At 44.3% G+C, this 21,964-nt stretch overlaps 1 protein-coding gene and 1 non-coding gene across 2 annotated transcripts in view; both read right to left on the bottom strand.

Annotated features, from left to right (window-relative positions):
- LOC124795004 (protein transport protein sec31-like) overlaps positions 1-21,964 on the bottom strand; it is a 234,045-nt gene that overhangs the window by 30,360 nt on the left and 181,721 nt on the right. The window lies entirely within an intron of this gene.
- On the bottom strand, positions 16,729-16,803 carry Trnas-cga. Its single transcript has one exon. It is a non-coding gene; the product is annotated as a tRNA-Ser (tRNA).

Below are 21,964 nucleotides of genomic sequence, written 5' to 3'. Positions count from 1 at the left end.
GCATCCCCACTTCTAAAGAAACGTGTGACTGACAGAGTGATAACGGCAGCCATAAAAGGATATCGCAATTTAGGACAGGATGTATTCAGTGGAAAAAAATGGACAGCACGTATTAACCTTAAAGGGCAATGAGTAGAAAAACAAGCGTCTCTTTGTACCGATAAACGCACAGTTCTTGAGTCATATCACGAGATTTTCAACTTGCCTTCGTACAGCCACGTGTTGTTTTTCGAATACGTGTTCGCTGCGGTTTACAAGGACAGCAATGATCTCATCAACTGATGGATGTCAGATGAAGCGCGTGCTCTTAATAGTATTCGTGACAAGAAAGAATAAACCTGTTTCAGCCCATTACACAGCGCAATGGCTACATCATAGTGTGCTGTGATGTCATGACATGATGCTGACGTAAGTAAAGCTTACATGGACAATAGCATCGAACAGATACGTTAGTATGTTTGGAACGTATTTTCACGAAAGTTCGTGAGTGCGCACATGCTACAATTGAAAACAAATTGTTTTAGAGGAACGGAGCCACGCCACAGATTAGTAATCAACGGAAACTTATTACCCATTGCTTAGAAGACATATTGTTCCATCCAATGGAATATCTCTCAGACGTAAAGTGATGCACAAGTACGATTTGCAAATGCACAGTAATTGGCACTCAATGTGCACGCACTTCATAATTAAATACATTTTCCTATGTACGATTTGCAGGTCCAGAATGTTGCTATTTGCCTTTTTATGAGAATATGTTTATGAGAATATGCAAAATACAAGGACTCTAGCTGGAATGCAGTGATTTAGCAATAAATAAAAAGCCACCACATCTTCGTTATACGTCATCTGTATTTCCCATATTTTCAGAAAGTGAAACCCACCAATGATAGAAGAGACGCAGCAGAAAATGTTTTGGCAAATAAACGTGTTTTGCATTAGTATGGCTCAGTAAATCCTATGTTGTGTTCTACAAAATAGGACCTATCACGGGAAAAGCAAAAATCTGTAATCATACTATTTTTATGTTTTTCTCCATGTACTTTACACAGGTCAAAAATTTCCCCGTTTCCTATAGCTTCCTGTATAGAAACATAATTCTTTTTGTCCCGACATTCTGATGAGAAGCTTTCAACCGGTTATCAAGTGTTGACAAATATGCTTCATTGTTAGCTGTCACTAAGTAACACTTCGCTGCCAACTTAACGAACAAACTCCTGCGATTCCAAAGGTCCCAATGATACGTGTAACAGTCGCAAACATAGTACCTACAAGGCGCCTGGAAGCAGCACCAGCTAGTCGCACCATTACGTCACATTTCTGGGAAGCTTTCTCATTACGAACATCGGAAGTATCTCTCTACACAATACACAACACCCGTAAGACATGGAGACAAAGGCCTATTTGGAACAGTATGTTCATATATACTGATCCAATGACAGCCCTTCCCTCGACTAGTCTTTGGTAACGTGCTGCATGCTGACTGCCTTTCATCGAGGTTGCAGTGAGCACGTCACCTTACAGACCGGCCTGCAAATCAACGGATGGCAGCCTTCTTACCGACTGAGTCCAGATTTACTAGATTGTGGTATTACAGTAGATGCGTTTTGGTTTTGCAAGGCGCTGGAATCTGGTATGACCCACCATATACTGGAAGAAGCAGTTGCAGTATGTAGAGCACTTTCAGATAGCTCTAAAGACCTCCACGTGGACGTATGACAGTGCACGTCTATAAAAGATGACTCCTATGTACATCCGCATGCCGGAGCTGCAAGTGACGTCATCCTACATGGCGACACCACTAGACCACTCAGCGTTCGTCTCGAACACGAATCTCATCGACAATTCAGCGCATGAAATGGCCAGCTTTATATGGCAACCAGAAGCCCATGGAACATGTTTCGGATACTCTCGGGAGGTGTATGTAATTGTTCACAGTCCTCCATCCCAGACTTCCGCCATCTCGAGACTTACTTTGCACGAGGAATGACATACACCTTACGACACCTCCTATATGCTGTCAACAGCAGTATTATACACTGTTTTATGTGTTGCATTGATAATCAAAATAATCTCGATCTGTATTAAAGTTTCATGAGCTACGTTTACGAAACACACAGTTATTCTTTACACTTCTAACTTGTACCAAGTTGTAACGTAATATATTTGTCTAGAAATGTGTTTTCGCGTAGTAGCTATTCCGTGTCATACGTTTCAGCATTATTATGTACAGGTTAGGGATGTTCATGAGGCAAGAAGACTAAACTATGGAGGAACCAACAGGGAAACAGATGCCACTCTAGGTAAATCAGTATGAGATCGCTTAGAGTGCATGAAACTTTTTGTTTTGTAACACGTTTCATTCTCTACACTCAAAGGAAGTGAGGTCTGCTGTAAATCGCTGTTCTTTTCAGCCAAAAACAAGCCGAGTTTGTAATGAGGCAGAGAGGAGCACACCTGGGGACATTTTTGTGGGGATCTCAGATTTCTTACCTAGGATGGCCGTTCAATAACATTACGCGAAAGTGGTGGGTTGGAGCTATGTTTATTTATGAGACAATAAGAGGTCTGTTCAAAAAATTCCGCACCTGTGTCCACAAAATTTTTCTGCGCTTACCATTCACTTATTGTGCATGGTCTCCTTCAAAACACTCTCTTCCACAATCGATACAGCGCTCCCAACGGCATTTCCACTTCCGAAAGCAGTCTTGGTACGCCTCTTGCTGCATCGCGCGAAGTCGTCTGCGAATTTTCTTTTATCTCGTCTTTCGTTACAAATCTTCGCCCTTTCAAAGGGCTTTTCAGCTATGGAAATAAAAAAAAGTCCGCCGGGGGAAGGTCTGGAGAGTACGGAAGATGAGGCAGCACATGGCCGGCCGGAGTAGCCGAGCGGTTCTGGGCGCTTCAGTCTGGAACCGCGCGACCGCTACGTTCGCAGGTTCGAATCCTGCCTCGGGCATGGATGTGTGTGATGTCCTTAGGTTAGTTAGGTTTAAGTAGTTCTAAGTTCTAGGGGACTGATGACCTCAGAAGTTAAGTCCCATAGTGCTCAGAGCCATTTTTGAGGCAGCACAGTGATTTCGTTTTTCTGTGAAACAGTCATGCATCAACAGATATGAATGTGCGGTTGCACTATCGTGATGCAAGAGCCATGGTCTCGCCACATTTCAGGACGTTTCCTTCCCACATTTACTCGCAGGCGTCGCAAAACGTCCCAAAAGTACCATCGATTAACAGTTTGTCCTTATGTCACGTATTCATGATGAGCTAATCCTTCAAAGAAAACTATCAGCATGGTTTTTACATTTGACCTGTCCTGATGGGCTTTTTTCTCAACCCATTGTGAGGATTGAACCTTGGTCTCAAATATCATAAGCGTAGACCCACGTCTCATCACCAGTTATCATTCTCTTAAGGAACATCTCATTTGCGGGATCCAGAAGCTCTTCACACACTGCAAGGCGAAGGTCTTTCTCGTCTTGACTCATGGGCTGTGGGACGAACTTGGCAGCAACACGGTGCATTCCAAGACGCTGTGTCAGGATTGCATGACATAATTCTTCTGCAATATCTCGGACAGTCTTCGATTGGCACGCACAATTTCGTTGACTTTCCTGGCATGATCGTCGTCGTTAGACGACGGAGGGCATCCTGAATGAGGACGTCTTTAATTTCCGTCCGGTCGTTTTTAAACCATGTGAACCATTCTAACACCGAATACGGCTTAAGCATTTATCACCGTAGGCTTCCTGCATCATTCAGTGAGTCCCTGTAAAGGTTTTCTTGAGTTTCATGTAAAATTTAATACATACGCGTTGTCCTCTAACTCTGCCATCTCGAAATTTGCAAACTGTGCGACACAACATTCTACTCAATACAGCACTGAACAACAACTAACATACGAACAACAAAGAAACTTTCAGCAGTTTCACCTTAAACCACGCGTGTGCAGGGATGCAAACCGCATTTCGCTCCAACATACCACTGCCACGAAATTACGAATGTTCCGGAATTTTTTGAACTAACTCGTAAACGTCCTAGAAAAAAAAAAGAAACATTAAGTCCTAACGCATTTTTCCGTTTCTGATTAGATTACTTAGACAGTAGATGAATTGTTTGACATGTATGATATGTGCAGTGCACATCGACATCTACGGCGTGTCATATCGTCGCCCATTTCAGTGTGGGACTACAGTAATCCATGTCTGCCGGAATGGTACGTAGTCCTAATGAACACATCGCATAGGTTTCAGCAGACGATGATTGATCCGTGTCGGTTTGTTGATACCTCGGATGGGACCGCGAACATCACTGGACCAGAGTCCATGACAATCACGAATGTCCCAATGTTTTCCTGCAACTTGGGTATTACAGCGCCGCCAAGCGGCTGACTTGTACAAACACTCTGTGAAACGATTGTGATTGTCTGTATGAAGTGGAGCAGCATATTCAAAACGCAAATGAGGTCGCATTTCGGAGCTTATTGTGGCGCTATTAGCATGGAAAGGCTTTTTATAATGTCGTATGAAATAAAAAAATTATGCTGTGTGTTAATAAGTGACAGAAAGAGAGCGAAACCCACACGCTTCGATCAAAGCGAAGCAGGATAGTCTGTACTGACACATTTGTATAAGAAGTCAAAACAAGAGGGGTGTAATAAGACAAGTACATTGTTACTACTGACGTTTAATTGTTCACTGAAAAAGAAATGAGGGAATTAAATGATTGTTGTTGTTGTTTGTTAAGGACAGAAAATTAGCACAGTATGTTTGACTGATGATGCAGCTGTGGTAGCTGAACGCGAACAGGAACTGGATTTTGTGCTAAACGTAATGAAACATGCACTGGTTGTAGTTTAAGATACACACATAAATAAGAAGGAATCGTCACAGGTGGACATGCTGGTGAGCTGAATGTTACAATCTGGATGTGGAAGGGATATACACATTCTAATACATGGGACGCTTAATAAACATGATAGGTATACTCAAGGCACAGCAGCTAAACGCAAGCCTTAGGAGCAAGGACTAAGTCAAATGGTCTTTTATCAGAATAAACAGGAGCTAATGCCTAAGAATGTGAAAATCGCGCCTAGTTTTGATTGTATTAAAATGAGTCTGAAAACGGTAAAAAAAGACTCGATACGGCATTTTTTGTCATCAGTCTTCTGTCATGTCTGATGAGAAACTCCACGAATTCTTCTCCCGAGCCAGTCTTTTCATCTCAGTTTAGCAATTGCAACCTACGTCCACAGTTATTTGCTGGGTGTATTCCAATCTGTTCAAATCAAATGTGTGTGAAATCTTATGGGACTTAACTGCTAAGGTCAGCAGTCCCTAAGCCTACACACTACTTAACTTAATTTACCAAGGACAAACACACACACCCATGCCCGAGGGAGGACTCGAACCTCCGCCGGGACCAGCTGCACAGTATTCCATTTTGTCTTCCTCTACAGTTTTTACCCTCTTCAGCTCCCTCTAGTACCATGGAAATAATTGTCTAACGTCTTAACAGGTGTCTTATCATCCACTTCTTATCAGTGTTTTCCAAGTATTAATTTCCTCGTCGGTTCTGCGGTGAACCTCTTCATTCCCTACCTTATCAGTCCACCTAAATTTCAACTTTCTTGTGAAGAACCTCATTTCAAATGAGTCGACTCTCTTTGGTTCCGGTTTTCCAAAAATCCATGTCTCAATACCATACAATGCTGTGCTCCAAACGGACAAGGTCAAAAATTTCTTCCTCAAATGTCCTATAACCGGAGCAAAGATTAAAAACGTGGCCAGCACGCGGATATACTCACAATTTTTAAGTTTTGAACTTAAACGCGTCACAACTCATTTCTCGTTTTAAAAGGATTTCCGACGGCATGATTATGACTAGGCTTCAGTGAACCGTATATATTACACCGCTATCAGATTCTATTACTGTACATTAACATTAGTAGATGCCTGGATATTAGTTTAATTACATTTTTCTGTTCGTATTGGAAAAATCACCGCCACTCTAGCGACTGGGAAATATGGACGTAACACCTTCAAAAACATAAATTTCTCAGTCGATATCAGACCATTCTTCTGTTACTACATCTCAGCCGCTTACAACGCTAGCATCGCCGCTGTTGTCAAAAAGTTGAACTTTTTTGCCCTATAGCGTTTCACGACTGTTTGCCGTAGACCGCGACTGAAAAATGAAACAGTGCCAGTTTCTAACACTGTTCGATGAGTCCCGTTTTCAGTTGTATATAGCTGATGGACGCATGATAGTAGGTGCTATGACCCATTACGCTATGGACTCTCCGTATCACAACGTTGAGCTATGAAGCCTCAGTTATGGTCTAGTATGTGTTTACATGATTGCAATCAGGCCTCACAGTTTGGTTGCCGCATCGAATGACAGGAGCACCTTACGTGGACATTCTTGCACACTGTCTACATCTCTTTCTGGCATTAGAGTATCCTAACGGGCCGGCCGGTGTGGCCGAGCGGTTCTACGCGCTTCAGTCTGGAACCACGCGACCGCTACGGTCGCAGGTTCGAATCCTGCCTCGGGCACGGATGTGTGTGATGTTCTTAGGTCAGTTAGGGTTAAGTAGTTCTTAGAGTGATGACCTCTGATGATAAGTCCCATAGTGCTCAGAGCCATCTAAACCATTTTTATCCTAACGGGGACCTCTCGTTTCAGTACAACAATACACCTTGTCCCCGCTATTTACTTGCACACAGACTGCATTAAGAACACGTCAGTGAATTCACGTCCATCGCTTGGCCTCCAAGAAAAAATGGTTCAAATGGCTCTGAGCACTATAGGACTTAACATCTAAGGTCATCAGTCCCGTAGAACTTAGAACTACTTAAACCTAACTAACCTAAGGACATCACACACATCCATGCCCGAGCCAGGATTCGAACCTGCGACCGTAGCGGTCACCGGTTCCAGACTGTAGCGCCTAGAACCGCTCAACCACAACGGCCGGCTGGACTCCAAGAACACTCGATCTTAACCTAATCGATCATTTACGGGATGCTAACGATACCGTGTACGCTCGTTCAAGCCAGCACTACACGCGAACAATTGTGGGTACCTCTACAAGAGCTATGGATCAACACCACTGCAGAACGATTCAAACACCTCGGCGTTTTGCTCCAGTTTTGAGGGCTCGCAGAGGAGCTATTCGCTATTGACTTCGTATACACTGGCTTCCCATTACTCTTGGCCATCGAGTGCAAAACGCCTGCGGGCTGAACGGACGACATTTGGCAATGGTGTGTGTGTGTGTGTGTGTGTGTGTGTGTGTGTGTGTGTGTGTGTGTGTGTGTGGCTTTTTTGCGGTGGCTATGTACTCCTGTTCCATGTCAAGGATGAACGTTCGGTTTCTCGGTTGGTTGGTTCGTTGTTTTGGGGAAGGAGACCAGACAGCGAGGTTCAAATGGTTCAATTGGCTCTGAGCACTATGGGACTTAACATCTGTGGTCATCGGTCCCCTAGAACTTAGAACTACTTAAACCTACCTAACCTAAGGACATCACGCACATCCATGCCCGAGGCAGGATTCGAACCTGCGACCGTAGCAGTCGCGCGGTTCCGGACTGCGCGCCTAGAACCGCTAAACCACCGCGGCCGGCCAGACAGCGAGCTCATCGGTCTCATCGGATTAGGGAAGGACGGGGAAGGAAGTCGGCCGTGCCCTTTGAAAGGAACCATACCGGCATTTGCCTGGAGCGATTTAGGGAAATCACGGAAAACCTAAATTAGGATGGCCGGACGCGGGATTAAACCGTCGTCCTCCAGAATGCGACTCCAGTGTCTAACCACTGCGCCACCTCGCTCGGTTTCTCGACTTGAATCCGATGCAACAGGTGAAGAACGCTCATGGCCGTCACTACGAACCACTGCTGGCTTCCAGAATATGCTGTTCAAGAAAAATGAAGCGTTACTGCAAGCCATAATGGACGTCCTGCCACGTGAGGGCATCACAGCACCTGACGTCCTGTATGTCATTGGCGGACTGACGTCGCACGTGGTAAGTGGCACTCTCAGCCCGTGATCGGCTTACCCTACACGTTGAATCTGTCTGTGTCACTTGCAAAAATATCCACAGAAAACCTATTAGTGGACACATTATCGCCGAACCTCTTCTAGTTTCGTAGATCTCAAAGCATCCTTGACTTGCGACAAGAATTGAAGCACAATTGACATTAGTTACAAAATTTTTAAAGTTATTATTGTTTTGCGATTTTTTCTTCGATCTGTGGAATGCAGTGTATCGGCTCGTCACAAACAACAGTAAATGTTGATCTCTGGGAGGGCCAGAATGAGTCTGAGATGTCAGCGTCGTGTTAGCTGGCCACTGGGCGCCAAGGCCCGAGGGTGCTCCTCTTGCCTTCTGTAAGCTCTTATCGCCCGTACAGGAAGCGTTCTATCGTCGGCAAACAGATGGGCCAAGCCGTGGGTCACGTACAAATCTCACCGAGGAAGCTGCGTGCTCCTGCAAGAGTGGACTGCTTAGCCGCCGGTATTTCTTCTTCTTAAAGATCGCGAATGCTCTAAAAGATTGGTTACGTGACGTAGCCCTATTTAACATACGAATTTGCTGAAAAGGTGGCATGGTTAATAATGCTACTTAGAATCATTTCTTTTCTTCTCCACAACTTGCCTCTCTTCAGTGAATATGAAGAAGCAAGTGTCAATGACCGTTATACTCATTCCCTCCCCCCCCCCCCCCACCCCTCCTCCCGCGCACAGCGATCACACACCTTTGTCTCACAGTAGACCACAAAATTTCAATACTATTGAGATCTGGTGACGGTGGTGACCCCATCCTCGTGATCAGTAAACTAGTTCTGGACGATGCAAGCCCTGCCATCTTGCAACACAGCATCACCATTCGGGAACAAATATTGTACCGGGGGTGGATCAGCCAGAATGATTACACAGTTCTTGGCAGTAAAGCCACCTTGCAGAGTACCAATGGGGCCCATGGAATATGACGATATAGGTGCCCAAATCATCCGTGAACTCCCGTCGTGTCTTACTCTTAGGACGTGAACTCTGCACAAGTGGGGAAAAAAAAAGCTCATCCGACCAAATGACATTCTACCACAGCGCCATAGTCCAGGTTTTAAAGCTTCGGCATCCCACTTTCCTAAGAGTGGAATTCCAGCTCGCCCATCGTTTCCGGGCTTACAGAGATCCGTTTGCGTTATTTTGGTACTGACAGGGTTGAAGACTGCGACATTCAGTACTGCAGTCTTTTGCAACTGTTGTCCTCTTTATCTTTCGTCACAGTCGTCTTCAGTGACCGTCCGTTGGCGTTGTAACTGAGCGGATGATAGTTTTCCACTTTCCCTCCATGCGTTGTAAATCTTCGATACGGTGCCTATCGAAACACCAAACAGTTATGCTACCTTGGTTACGGAAGTACCCATCACACGGTCTACAACAATTTGCCCACTTTCGAACTCAATTAGCGGCGACGTAATGCACCCACAGAACACTGTCCTGACCACGCCTGACGCCACTTATTGACGACACTGCACAGCTGCCTTTCGTGATCAAATACACCAGCGCAACCTGCAGGATTGGCTTGCATCTGCACTTATCTTCAAGAATGCATTTCTCTGCATCTACATCTACATCCATACTCCGCAAGCCACCTGACGGTGTGTGGCGGAGGGTACTTTGAGTGCCTCTATCGGTTCTCCCTTCTATTCCAGTCTCGTATTGTTCGTGGAAAGAAAGACTGTCGGTATGCCTCTGTGTGGGCTCTAATCTCTCTGATCTTATCCACATGGTCTCTTCGCGAGGTATATGTAGGAGGGAGCAATATACTGCTTGACTCCTCGGTGAAGGTATGTTCTCGAAACTTCAACAAAAGCCCGTACCGAGCTACTGAGCGTCTCTCCTGCAGAGTCTTCCACTGGAGTTTATCTATCATCTCTGTAACGCTTTCACCATTACTAAATGATCCTGTAACGAAGCGCGCTGCTCTCCGTTGGATCTTCTCTATCTGCTCTCTCAACCCCATCTGGTACGGATCCCATACTGCTGAGCAGTATTCAAGCAGTGGGCGAACAAGTGTACTGCAACCTACTCCCTTTGTTTTCGGATTGCATTTTCTTAGGATTCTTCCACTGAATCTCAGTCTGGCCTCTGCTTTACCGACGATCAACTTTATATGATCATTCCATTTTGAATCACTCCTAATGCCTACTCCCAGACAATTTATGGAATTAACTGCTTCCTGTTGCTGACCTGCTATATTGTAGCTAAATGATAAGTGATCTTTCTTTCTATGAATTCGCAGCACATTACACTTGTCTACATTGAGATTCAATTGTCATTCCCTGCACCATCCGTCAATTCGCTGCAGATCCTCCTGCATTTCAGTACAATTTTCCATTGTTACAACCTCTCGATACACCACAGCATCATCCGTAAAAAGCCTCAGTGAACTTCCGATGTTATCCACAAGGTCATTTATGTATATTGCGAATAGCAACGGTCCTACGACACTCCCCTGCGGCACACCTGAAATCAATCTTACTTCGGAGGACTTCTCTCCACTGAGAACGACATGCTGCGTTCTGTTATCTAGGAACTCTTCAATCCAATCACACAATTGGTCTAATAGTCCATATGCTCTTACTTTGTTCATTAAACGACTGTGGGGAACTGTATCGAACGCCTTGCAGAAGTCAAGAAACACGGCATCTACCTGTGAACCCGTGTCTATGGCCTTCTTAGTCTCGTGGACGAATAGCGCGAGCTAGGTTTCACACGATCGTCTTTTTCGAAACCCATGCTGATTCTCGCGGCGTTTCCATATTTTTGTCCAACCCATGCACGAGTCCAGGGTTACTGCTGAGACGTTTTGCATTGCTCGAAGTATTGTGACATTGTGGTGGTTTGCAAACGACGCTGGTTGCCAATGGGCAGGAATTTCTGTTTGTAGTCGCTAGACATCTGCCAGAGGACGACTGGAGCGACCAGAGATCGGAACCGCGTGTAGGCCCCCATAGGGGCTGCGGCCGCGTCTGCCCTCTGGAGACACGCTCCAGGCCTGTGGCAAGTCGGCGGCGCCGCCTCGTGCAGACGAGCTGCCACTCTTCATCCGCCGCCGGCGCCGCCTCCAGACGCTTCATCACGCCACCAGTGGAAACCGCCGCTCCCATCCAACAGCAGCCGCTTCATCCTCCTCCCCAGCGTTACCGAGCCGCCACGTGCTGCAAAACGCTAAATTCTGAATGATTGTATTCGTTACTGACTGGCCACCTATCTCTTACAAATTACTAGTTACTTTCGTTACTGATGGCCATCTTCACGGTGTTCGTGGTATAACACCCCAACGAACCCCTTAAAGTCAATTAAGACAGAATATCATAATATGAAGTAGGGAAGAGTTATCTTGGCAAATACGACATCTTTGCCGATAAGCTAACACCAAGAAGTTTTGTTAACAACGACATTATACAGCACTGAGAGTTTTTGTTATGAAAAGAGGAGGAAGAAACCTCAGATTTAATTAATGGACAAATATCCATCTGATAATTGCAATTAATATCTTGAAAGCTAAGTCCAAGATGATGTTAGTCAAAGATAACTTTTATGTGGAAGAGAGTTGTAAGCGCAACGAAGAAGTTCAATGCGCCTACAATACTCTTTCACAGAAGTCGCTTGCTGGCTCTCGTCCTGTAAAGACGTGCGAGAACAATTCTTGTCTTAGTTATTGAGAGTACGGAACGGGACGAGATTATTTTGCGTTCAGAAGTGTTTCTTGCGTGACGTGATTCACTAACTTCGGAAACTGATTTTCTAAGCAGAGACAGGCACTGATAAACGCGTTTAACTGTGCATAACGGGTTAATTGAACTTTATTGACGAAACTAGTGAATATTGGACTTGACTTTCAAATAGTTGTAACTAAAAGAAGAGTGGATAGTATATCAAAGGACTACAGTCAATTAGTCTCGAGTAGGACACAATTACACGACTTCACGAAGATAATACAATTACGCTAAAGAGTCAAGTTGACGTAATTGTCAAGAAACTTAATTTTAATAGAATTGACTTTACCAACCAAATGCGTGTGCGTGTGGTGCGAAAGTTATAAATTATTTAGTGGGCAAGGAACAATGAACTGTTCGTTCCAAGTGACATATCAAGCGTGGACTACATTATTAAGTGATTTAATCAATGATAGTTAACCAACGACTGTTCAGCAGGGACAGTTTAAACTGCATATCAAAATACCTACTTCATTAATTGAAAAGAGAACTTTTGAACTTTTTTTTTAACATTACGGCGTAGGTTCACTCAGACGTGATCAAAGGGTATCTGTGGATCTCGCTTCATACAGGTTGAACAACTCCATAGCAACGGGCCAACAACATATGAGACGACTGATAATTACAATGTTTACTCGCAACTGGTGGTGTGTACGATGCGGATGAAATAAGATTTAACAACTATTGCATATCCGGGCAATGAATCATTCAATCTTCAATCAGAAGAAGCATCCATCGCACAAGTTCGCATTTCTGTCTCCCGTTCACCAACGGGGACCTACGTCATCGCGCATCGTGTCTCAACTCCACTGCGAGAGCTGTGGCAGTAGCAGCCCCACGGCGTCGACAGTATCAGCACGCGGCTGCAGTGCGGGGACGCCACAGTGGCATGTCGTTAGCGCTGTACAATGAGCCTGAAGGTCTTTCTTGGTTAACTAAAAGCGCGACCAAGAATTGGCTAGGACAGAAGGTACGTTCCGGTCCTATCGTCGTTCACATAACCTAAACAATCGGAGCGCACAAGCACAGCAGACAAAAACGATGACTTTTTAAGGTCCAGTCACTCGCGCAATGGAAACCGCAGCGAAAAATAATAAAAAATTTAATTTGAAGTATTTAGATACTCCTTCCAGCTTCTTCTCTACATACGAGGTGCGACAATAAAGTAATGAGACTGATATGAAAAAAATGTTGCTTCCGTTTTAGTCAAGTTTAGTGTTGTCTCCTTCAAAGTAGTTCCTTTCTGATTGCACACACTTTTTCCAGCGCTTCTGCCATTGATGGTAACATTTCTGGAACTCATCTTCTGTAATATCCTCCGAGACCCTCGTCACAGCTTCTTGAACATCTTGTGTTGTTTGAAAATGGTGTCCCTTGACCGCCTTTTTGACTATTGGAAATAGAAAAAAGTCGCACGGAGCGATATCTGGTAAATAAGGTGGCTGTCGTAGTACTGAAATTTGTTTTGAGGTTAAAAATTGCTGTACTGACAGAGCAGTATGGGATAGCACATTATCGTGATGCAGAATCCAATTATCAGCAATGTTGGCACGGACACGAAGAACTCTTTTACGAAGTCTTTCTAAAATTGTAGTAATATTGGTTAACTGTTTGTCCAGGAGGCACCTACTCTTTATGAACAATTCCCTTGGATTCAATGAAGCACACAAGCATGCATTTCACTTTTGACTTTGACATGCGAGCTTCTTTTGATCTGGGTGATCCCTTTGAGCACCACTGCGAACTTTGACGTTTTGTCTCTGGATTGTACTGGAAAAAAAAAAAACTTTCAACTTTCATCACCAGTGATAACAAGGCTCAACATTTCTGGATTGATTTTCGTTTGCTCTAACAGGTCGGCTGCCACATTTTTCCGTGTTTGTCGCTGTTGTGGTGTGAGAGTTTTGGGGACCATTTCTGCACAAATCTTTCTCATACCAAGCTCTTCAGTTATTATTAGACGATCCGTTTCTCGATTGATGTTCAGTTCTTCTGCAATTATTTTCACAGGTAATCTTCGATCAGATCGTGCGAGTTCAGCCACCCTGGCCAAGTTGACATCCGTCCGTGAGGTTGATGGTCGTCCACTGCGGTCTTCATCTTCAACATTCGTTCTGCCTCCACTAAACATTTTATGCCAACGAAAAACTTGAGCTCTTGACATAACCTCCTCTCGAAAAGCCTTCTGAAGCTTACTGTAAGTTGTCGTCGCGTTTTCACCCAATTTAACGCAAAAAGAAATGACATACCGTTGCGCAATATTATGCGGTTTCACTTCCGTGACGAGAGACACTAACACTTGTTAACTTATTACAGCACAACTCACGAATGAGCAGTTGCATCGATGTGCCGCTTGGACTAGAAGCAGCTTATGGACCAAGGTCAAAGATATGATGCCCACCCCACACAAGCCTGCAGGGTTGCCACATATTGCAATGAAAATCAGTCTCATTACTTTATTATCGCACCTCGTAGCTGCTGCTCCAATCTCGGCATCCGTCGTTACGTTGTAGCAACTTTCCAATACCCTCATCATAGAAGGCAGCCGCCTGTGCTTTCCGACAATTCTCTAAGCTGATCTGCAGTTCTTTGTCAGTGCAAAAACGCTGCCATCGTGGCCAGCACTAATTTGAGGAAAGAGGTGAAAATCAGATGGAGCCAAGACCGATCTGTATGGTGGATGATCAAACGCTTCCCAACGAGAACGCTGCAGCAGCATCTTCGTTGCAGCTGCAGTGTGCGGCCGAGCATTCTAAGCCAAGGACAATGACTGATAGCAACGTTCCTCTTCACCTGTTCCGAATTGCCCTTCATAGACTCGCTGAGCAAAACCATCGTTTGACACTTTTGCCGCACTCTGCAGTCAGGTACGACAGTCACTTTAGGTAGGCTACACGAAAACAGGCGGAACATCTCGGCATGAAGACAGACGTCCAATGACAGCAGCTACTTCACACTTCGTAAGAGACGCTGTTGTCCTACGCACCTTTACATGTTCACTAAGCGCTCAGAACTGGAAGTCCGAAGCGACGCGATCGGTGGGGAAACTAGTCACTGCGGAACACATCTACACGAAGCTGCTTCGGATTTTCACTGCAATTTTAATTCCGCAACCGATCGGACCATGGAAAAAAGAAGCCCTCGCATTACTCAATACCAAGAGGATGCATGCTAAAACTGTGTTACTTCGCCTCAGACCTTGAGAAGAGAGTCAATTCGTTGATGAAGAGTGTCAGTGAGTTTCTTCAGCTATGCCATATCCAGCTAGAGACATTCATCATTAGATACTGTAGTGCTACCAAACTACGATGATGATGATGATGATGATGAATGCTACGTTTCGCCGCGCGGGATTAGCCGAGCGGTCTAGGGCGCTGCAGTCATGGACTGTGCGGCTGGTGCCAGCGGAGGTTCGAGTCCTCCCTCGGGCATGGGTGTGTGTGTGTGTGTGTGTGTGTGTGTGTGTGTGTGTGTCTGTCCTTAGGATAATTTAGGTTAAGTAGTGTGTAAGCTTAGGGACTGATGACCTTAGCAGTTAAGTCCCATAAGATTTCACACACATTTGAACATTATATATATTTTGCTACGTTTCACCTGCTGTTCCAGATAACCCCACACATTTTCTGTGGCATTAAGATCGTGTGATTTAGTATACCAGTCGAGATGCGGTAATGTGTTCGTCTGATAAACAGCGGAGACACTCATGCCTGCAGACCGGTGAGCACGGCTGTTGTCATTTTGGAAGGCTATTAAAGTGTCGAAAGCACGTTCATCATGATAATGTAGAAGAGATGGCAACACTCGGGCACCGAGTGTTCGATATAAACATCCAGGTCAATGTTTATAGTAACCTTAATGAGTGGCCCTGTGTAATTAAAAGAAAAACACCCCAAAAACAATACAGAAAATAAGTTAAACGCCTCTTTAGGCCATCGGTGCATCTGAAGCCTTGGAAAGTTTGAAGGGAGGCAAAAAACTGGTCAGCCGACACTGTGCGCCTAAAGTCATTTACTATCCTGTTTCTGTGTTGTTTGCCCCACTGAAGACGTGCAGCTCTATGTGCCGCTGTGGCCGATGGCCTTTCCCGAAGTACCTGACTGCGAAGGTCCACTTCCCGTAGCAACATTCGCTAGGAACATGGTTGAGATGAATCTGCATTCACTGGCGGGAGTAATTTATGCACAGTTTTAAAGCTATTGTCACTGACAAGGCGTGACACTCGTCTTCTACGATCACTGCTGTTGTACTGTGTTACATGACTGCGATGGTACACCTATTTCGACGTGATAAGCACACATGAATCGTCAAAACTTTACAGATGGCGCAGCGATCAAGTCACGTGCACAACCACGCACGCACTGCCTCTGCATGAAAATAAGGCAGTAGCTATCAGCGAGACACTGATGTTTCATGTGGACATTTATGTAAACACGGATAAATGTAAGGACGTGACAGAGTGGCAAAAATGGGTAATCGTGTGTGGCCATGCCCGTGGTCACACGGTGTGTGAAGTTGTCGGATTTGTTGGTGTTTCACGGCAGACTGCTCAACGTGCCTACAAACAGTGGTATAACATACACGGCCACGAAACACGACACCAAAACTGTGGTCGGGAAAAGGTCCTGACAGGGGGGGGGGGGGGGGGGGGGGGCCGGAGACGTGTTGCACGGCGTTTGAATCAAAATCGCTTCCGAACCCAACAGGAATTGCTGCAGGCAGTGCATGAAGGTCCATCCCCATCTGTTGGCGAGAGAACATTGGGACGGGAAGTGCAAGCAATGGAGTCGATCACCTCGCAAGAGGCCATTGCTCACACGGGCACATAAGGATCAGAACAGATAAGTTCATTCGGCTGGAAGAATGTGTGACTCCAGAATGAGATTTTCACTCTGCAGCGGAGTGTGCGCTGATATGAAACTTCCTGGCAGATCAAAACTGTGTGCCGGGCCGAGACTCGAACTCGGGACCTTTGCCTTTCGCGGGCAAGTGCTCTACCAACTGAGCTACCCAAGCACGACTCACGCCCGGTACTCACAGCTCTACTTCTGCCAGTACCTCGTCTCCTACCTTCCAAACTTTACAGAAGCTCTCCTGCGAACCTTGCAGAACTAGCACTCCTGAAAGAAAGGATATTGAGGAGACACGGCTTAGCCACAGCCTGAGGGATGTTTCCAGAATGAGAGGAGAGCTTCTGTAAAGTTTGGAAGGTAGGAGACGAGGTACTGGTAGAAGTAGAGCTGTTAGGACCGTGAGTCGTGCTTGGGTAGCTCATTTGGTAGAGCACTTGCCCGCGAACGGCAAAGGTTCCGAGTTCGAGTCTCGGCCCGGCACACAGTTTTAATCTGCCAGGAAGTTACAATGTGTGACTCGTTTTCAAAAGACTCCCCCACCCTATTACACTCGAGTGGGATGCAAAGTCACCTGTCTTGAACTCCATAGAAAATCTGTGAGACATACTGGAACAGCGGGTTAAACGGCGACAACAGAGTCCCCGCAATCTGGTGCAACTGCACCATCAAATCAGCGGCGAATGGCTTAATCTGGATGCACCAAACCCGCACTTTACACGGTATTAACTGATGCTTGTAATGATTTCTCTAGAGGTCAAGTGAGCTTATCTCTATTCTGTCACGCCTTCAGGTCGACTCGTGTTACTTCGCCGTTTCTATACAATCAACTGAAAAATACACATCACTTCACTGCCATGCTTAACTGCACTATTAAAGCCGCTCTCTTTGCTGGGGAATACACACAGATAATAACTATTTATAACGTCCTTAAAGCAAGTGCTTCTGCGGTCCACAATACGACCGCAGCACGCTCCAGTTCGGCACCGCGTGAGGCAATGGTCGCACCGGATACGCCAACAGGAGCGGCAGATAAGACGTTGGCTTTCCCACTGCAGGACAACCACGCGAATGTTTTTTTATAGCTCGTTACTCACCGCGGGCTTATAGGGCGAAGCGTCTGTTGCAGCTAGACAAAGCAAGAGTACACTACTGAAACACTGATGCTCGATCACCGGAAAAAAGCTCGTTACCACAGACGGGGAAACATTTAACAGCCATACAGGTAAGTTCTGGAACACCACCGGGAGGCATGAGACGTCAACTGCTGTTCATTGCTAGACATTAGTGTAACTCGCACAACAAGAGACGAGAGACTTGACATGCCAGGTTTAAAAAACGAAAAATTACAGAAACGGAGTGGTTCATACACCTGCATCAGAGGACAAACAGGTTCTGCGCGTTTCCGAAACAGAACTAGTGAAATTAACCATTAGTTTCTTCATGTCTAATAGAATTTGCCAGCCTACAGTGGTTATTAAAATGGTTTTATCATTCTTGAAATCAACAAGTCTGTACGTACGTACGCGCTGGAAGAAAGAAAAGATAATCCACAAGTCAACTTCATAATAATTTACAAAGCAATTGCGACCAATAACAAGAGGGTGAAATGAATGGAAGAATGTGCAAGGGACCGATTTGAAGTACTTTGGAAATTATATAGGATACGTACGAGAGCGAAGTAGAAACAACATTCACTATGTTTACACTGGGCTCCAAACCACTTTTCGTAAAGCGATTTCGCAGTTTGGCTTCTGGTTGGCCATGTAACCAATTCAAAACTGATTCTGGAAATCCGATTCTAACTGCCGGTTTTCCATTTCCACAATCGATTTTCGCTCCCGGCTAAAAGCACAATCGTTTTCAAAGCGTGTTTGGCTGGTCAGGTTACGTCTTCTTTTCAAAACTTTTCAGCGGATACGGACGGAGTGACTTTGAACAGTGAATGAGAAATAGAAATATTAGACCGAGTATGAAGCTGTCTACGCTTCCGATATATATATTAGAAATAGAGATTGTGCTCACTAAATCAGGAACTGGAAGAGCTATTTTCCAGACGCCATATTTAATTGGGCTAACAAATCCGCTTCAGGGCTTAACATCTAATTCTATTTTCGTCATCCGGAAGATGTGCCGCATGTAAACGTAGTAATAGATTTTGGTTGTTACAATGAAAGTTTACTAAAATTCTGCAAGCTTACGACTTTCGTAAGATGATGAAAAGTCTTGGAAATTTTTCTCTGATGAAAGGCCACAGAAAGGATAATTTCTATTAGGATAGGTTACTGCTACAGGAAAAAAGCAAATATTAAAGGACATTAGTCGAAACAATTACCAATGAAATAAATAACAACCGTAAGCAGAGAACCTGCCTCCTAAAAGGGTACATAACAGATAAATTATTTGAAGCTAGCTTACAAATGAATGGAAGAGAGATAACAGAAATCGAGAACATGAATTAACACTGTATAAATATTAAAGGAGGAGTAGAAACAATAGATATTTAATTCCTTGAATGCCACATACAAAAAAAGTTTTATTAAGATTTCTCAAACGAAGAAGTAAAGAGACATAGTCAAAACGAGCTCGACTTGCAGAAAATGACCACAAAATGAAACCAACTTAAACACAAATAAATAAAGCTGAAAGATATTTATACCTAGAGTGGGCGACAACAATCCATATATAAATTAGTGACTCAACAAATAAGATAAAAATACGCAAAAACAGATCTCATAAGCGAAGATACCTGGTTGGTCTGGACAACTAAATGATATAACTATATTCGAAGTCGCTGGGAAGCCAAGGAGCAGGAGAGCAGGAGACAAGCGAAAGGCCAGGAGACTTTATACATTCCGAAAGAAGTAATCGAGAACCTTCACGATGGGTGTGAGATAAACCTCCTCTTTTGTTGCAAAGTGCAGGGGGGCTGGCTCAGTAGTTCAAACTTCTGTCCAGAGTTCACGATGTAGATTTTCCGTGTTTTCCCTTAATCGATTAAGGAAATGGCGTGATGGTTGCTTTGAAAGGACACAGCCGATTTTCTTCCACAGACTTGTCCTATCCGAATTTCAGGTGTCTTGCCAATCATCCTCGTCGACGGTAGCTAAATCCTACCTTCCTTCTTTTAAGAACGATCCAGATATCAAATCACTGCTGTAAATAAGACCCTTGGAAGGCGCAGTTTACTAGCGGTCACAATACGTCTCAAGTGCTACGTGAATGCCTGAGGTGTTAAAGTAAGTACGGCAACAGCTCGTTCAACACTACGATGCCAAAGTCGAATTAGTTGCTCACCAGTTTGAATATATTTTATGAACCACGAATATAACCTGTAAGTCGTGTCCATGTTAACAGCATTTCATTGGTATACAAGCTAATATATATAACTTCCTGATCTGAAACCAAAACATGTAGTAAAAGTTACTTGATATTGCCCCATTATTATCTGGTTTCAAATTTTACACATTTCCCACGTTTTCGAGCACACTGTGTGAAGATATTAACAACATTTTCCTGAATATTTGAGACTATTTAAAATTTGTGCTAGACCGGGACTCGAAACCCATGCCTGACTCGAACCTTCAGAGTAGTTGGTTCCCATTACTAATTTCATTTCCATTACCTCCACTCATTTCAAGCCAGCAGCATTAGCGTAAATGCAGTCTACTCCTCTTCCAGGGACACTAAAATTACGATCACGTTATGTGTTTCCGTTAAAAAACTAAAACCGTTTGAGCAACTCGGTAGGTAAGAAAATTACCAGCCTTAAACATTCAGCAAAAATACTGCCCCTTCTTACGTATTATTATCCATTTTGACACTGTACTATAAATTATCAGACTTGTTCAAATTACGTACTATGCCGTGCACAAACGATCATGCACGGTTATACACAATGTTACCCATATTTTTCGGCGTACGTTTTGCAATGACGCGGAGTTCTCCATTACAGGCTGCATTCGAAATTTGTTTGAATTTTCGCTTGTTGAGAAAAAAATGTGAATGAGTTATCTGTTTTACTTGGCAAAAAAATTTCTAAAGCCAAGATCGTATAAATACTTCTTTATTTTTCAGCAACCGGTTTCGACAGACTTCGCTGTCATCTTCAGGTCTTCAAAATTTTTGTTACAAAACCTGTTCATTGTGAGAGGGAACTTTAAGCCAAGTTGTCATACTAGTGGATAAAATGTAGCACTTTATACAAAGATTTGTCAGAAATACAACATTTCCAATACAAAAGCACCTGCGGCACATGGCCATGTTCGTATATGCTCGCAGATGCCTGTACGTCATAAAAATCACAACATACAACGGCAGAGTAGCATTTGTTCCATTCATTGATGGCCCACCTTAAACGGCGTATATGGTACAACTAATGAATGGAACATGTCAAGCTAAAGTAAATAATGTGAATGTGCTGCTGTGCATTTTATTGTATATTCTGATTTCAATGTTGTAACATGCATCTTTGAGCGCATCATATGCGGACATGGCCATGAGGACATTGTGCTTTTGGATTGTAAATGTTTTACTTCTGACAAACCTTTGTAAAATCTGCTTCATTTTATCCGCCAATGTGACAACTTGGAGTGAGGCTCTAACTCACAACGACCACGTTTTGTAAAAGACCTGAAGATGACAGCTAAGTCTGCCGAAATTGGTTGTTGAAAGTAAAGAAATATTTATGCGATCTTGGCTTTAGAAAGCTTTTTACTACGAAATTTGTTATTCTATCATATCATTGGCTACTCCGGTGTATGTTCAGCCTTTAGATATGCCCCGTATAGACAGTAAGAGCGCTCCGTGGGCACAGTGGGACGAAAGAGTACGCAGAAGCTATTAGCCTTTTGCGATCGGTCACAAGTTGTCCGCTGAAGCCGCCTCCGTAATGAACACTGGCCGTGACAAATCACAGCCCGCCACAGAGTCTGCGGCCACGTTCTGTTCCTAATCAGCACAGCGGCCGCGACATGAGGCGAAAAACCGCGCCGTGTGCTCTCATTTCCTGGTCGTTTCGCAAATTGCGCGTAGCTACCAGGAATTGATTTTTATCGCTATTTCTCGACGGCCGGAGAAAGCGGGCCGCTAATAACTTGGCCGTGGTAAAAGCGTGTAACACAAGTTAACAGCCAGCTCCACTGCAAGCGCTGTGTGAGACAAACACACACACACACACACACACACACAAGACAGGCAGACATGAGAGAGAGAGAGAGATATTCTCATAGACCTTACAAACGATACATGCCAAACTTATGGTTAAAAAACATTACAAGACTTTTGTGAATGTTTTAATTCCAAGTTTGAACAAATGGCAAAAGAAAC

Source organism: Schistocerca piceifrons, chromosome 4, assembly GCF_021461385.2.
Source record: "Schistocerca piceifrons isolate TAMUIC-IGC-003096 chromosome 4, iqSchPice1.1, whole genome shotgun sequence".
NCBI classification, from domain to species: domain Eukaryota; kingdom Metazoa; phylum Arthropoda; class Insecta; order Orthoptera; family Acrididae; genus Schistocerca; species Schistocerca piceifrons.
The sequence above is the reverse complement of the archived record's forward strand: the minus strand, read 5'-3'. Positions and strand labels throughout refer to the sequence as shown.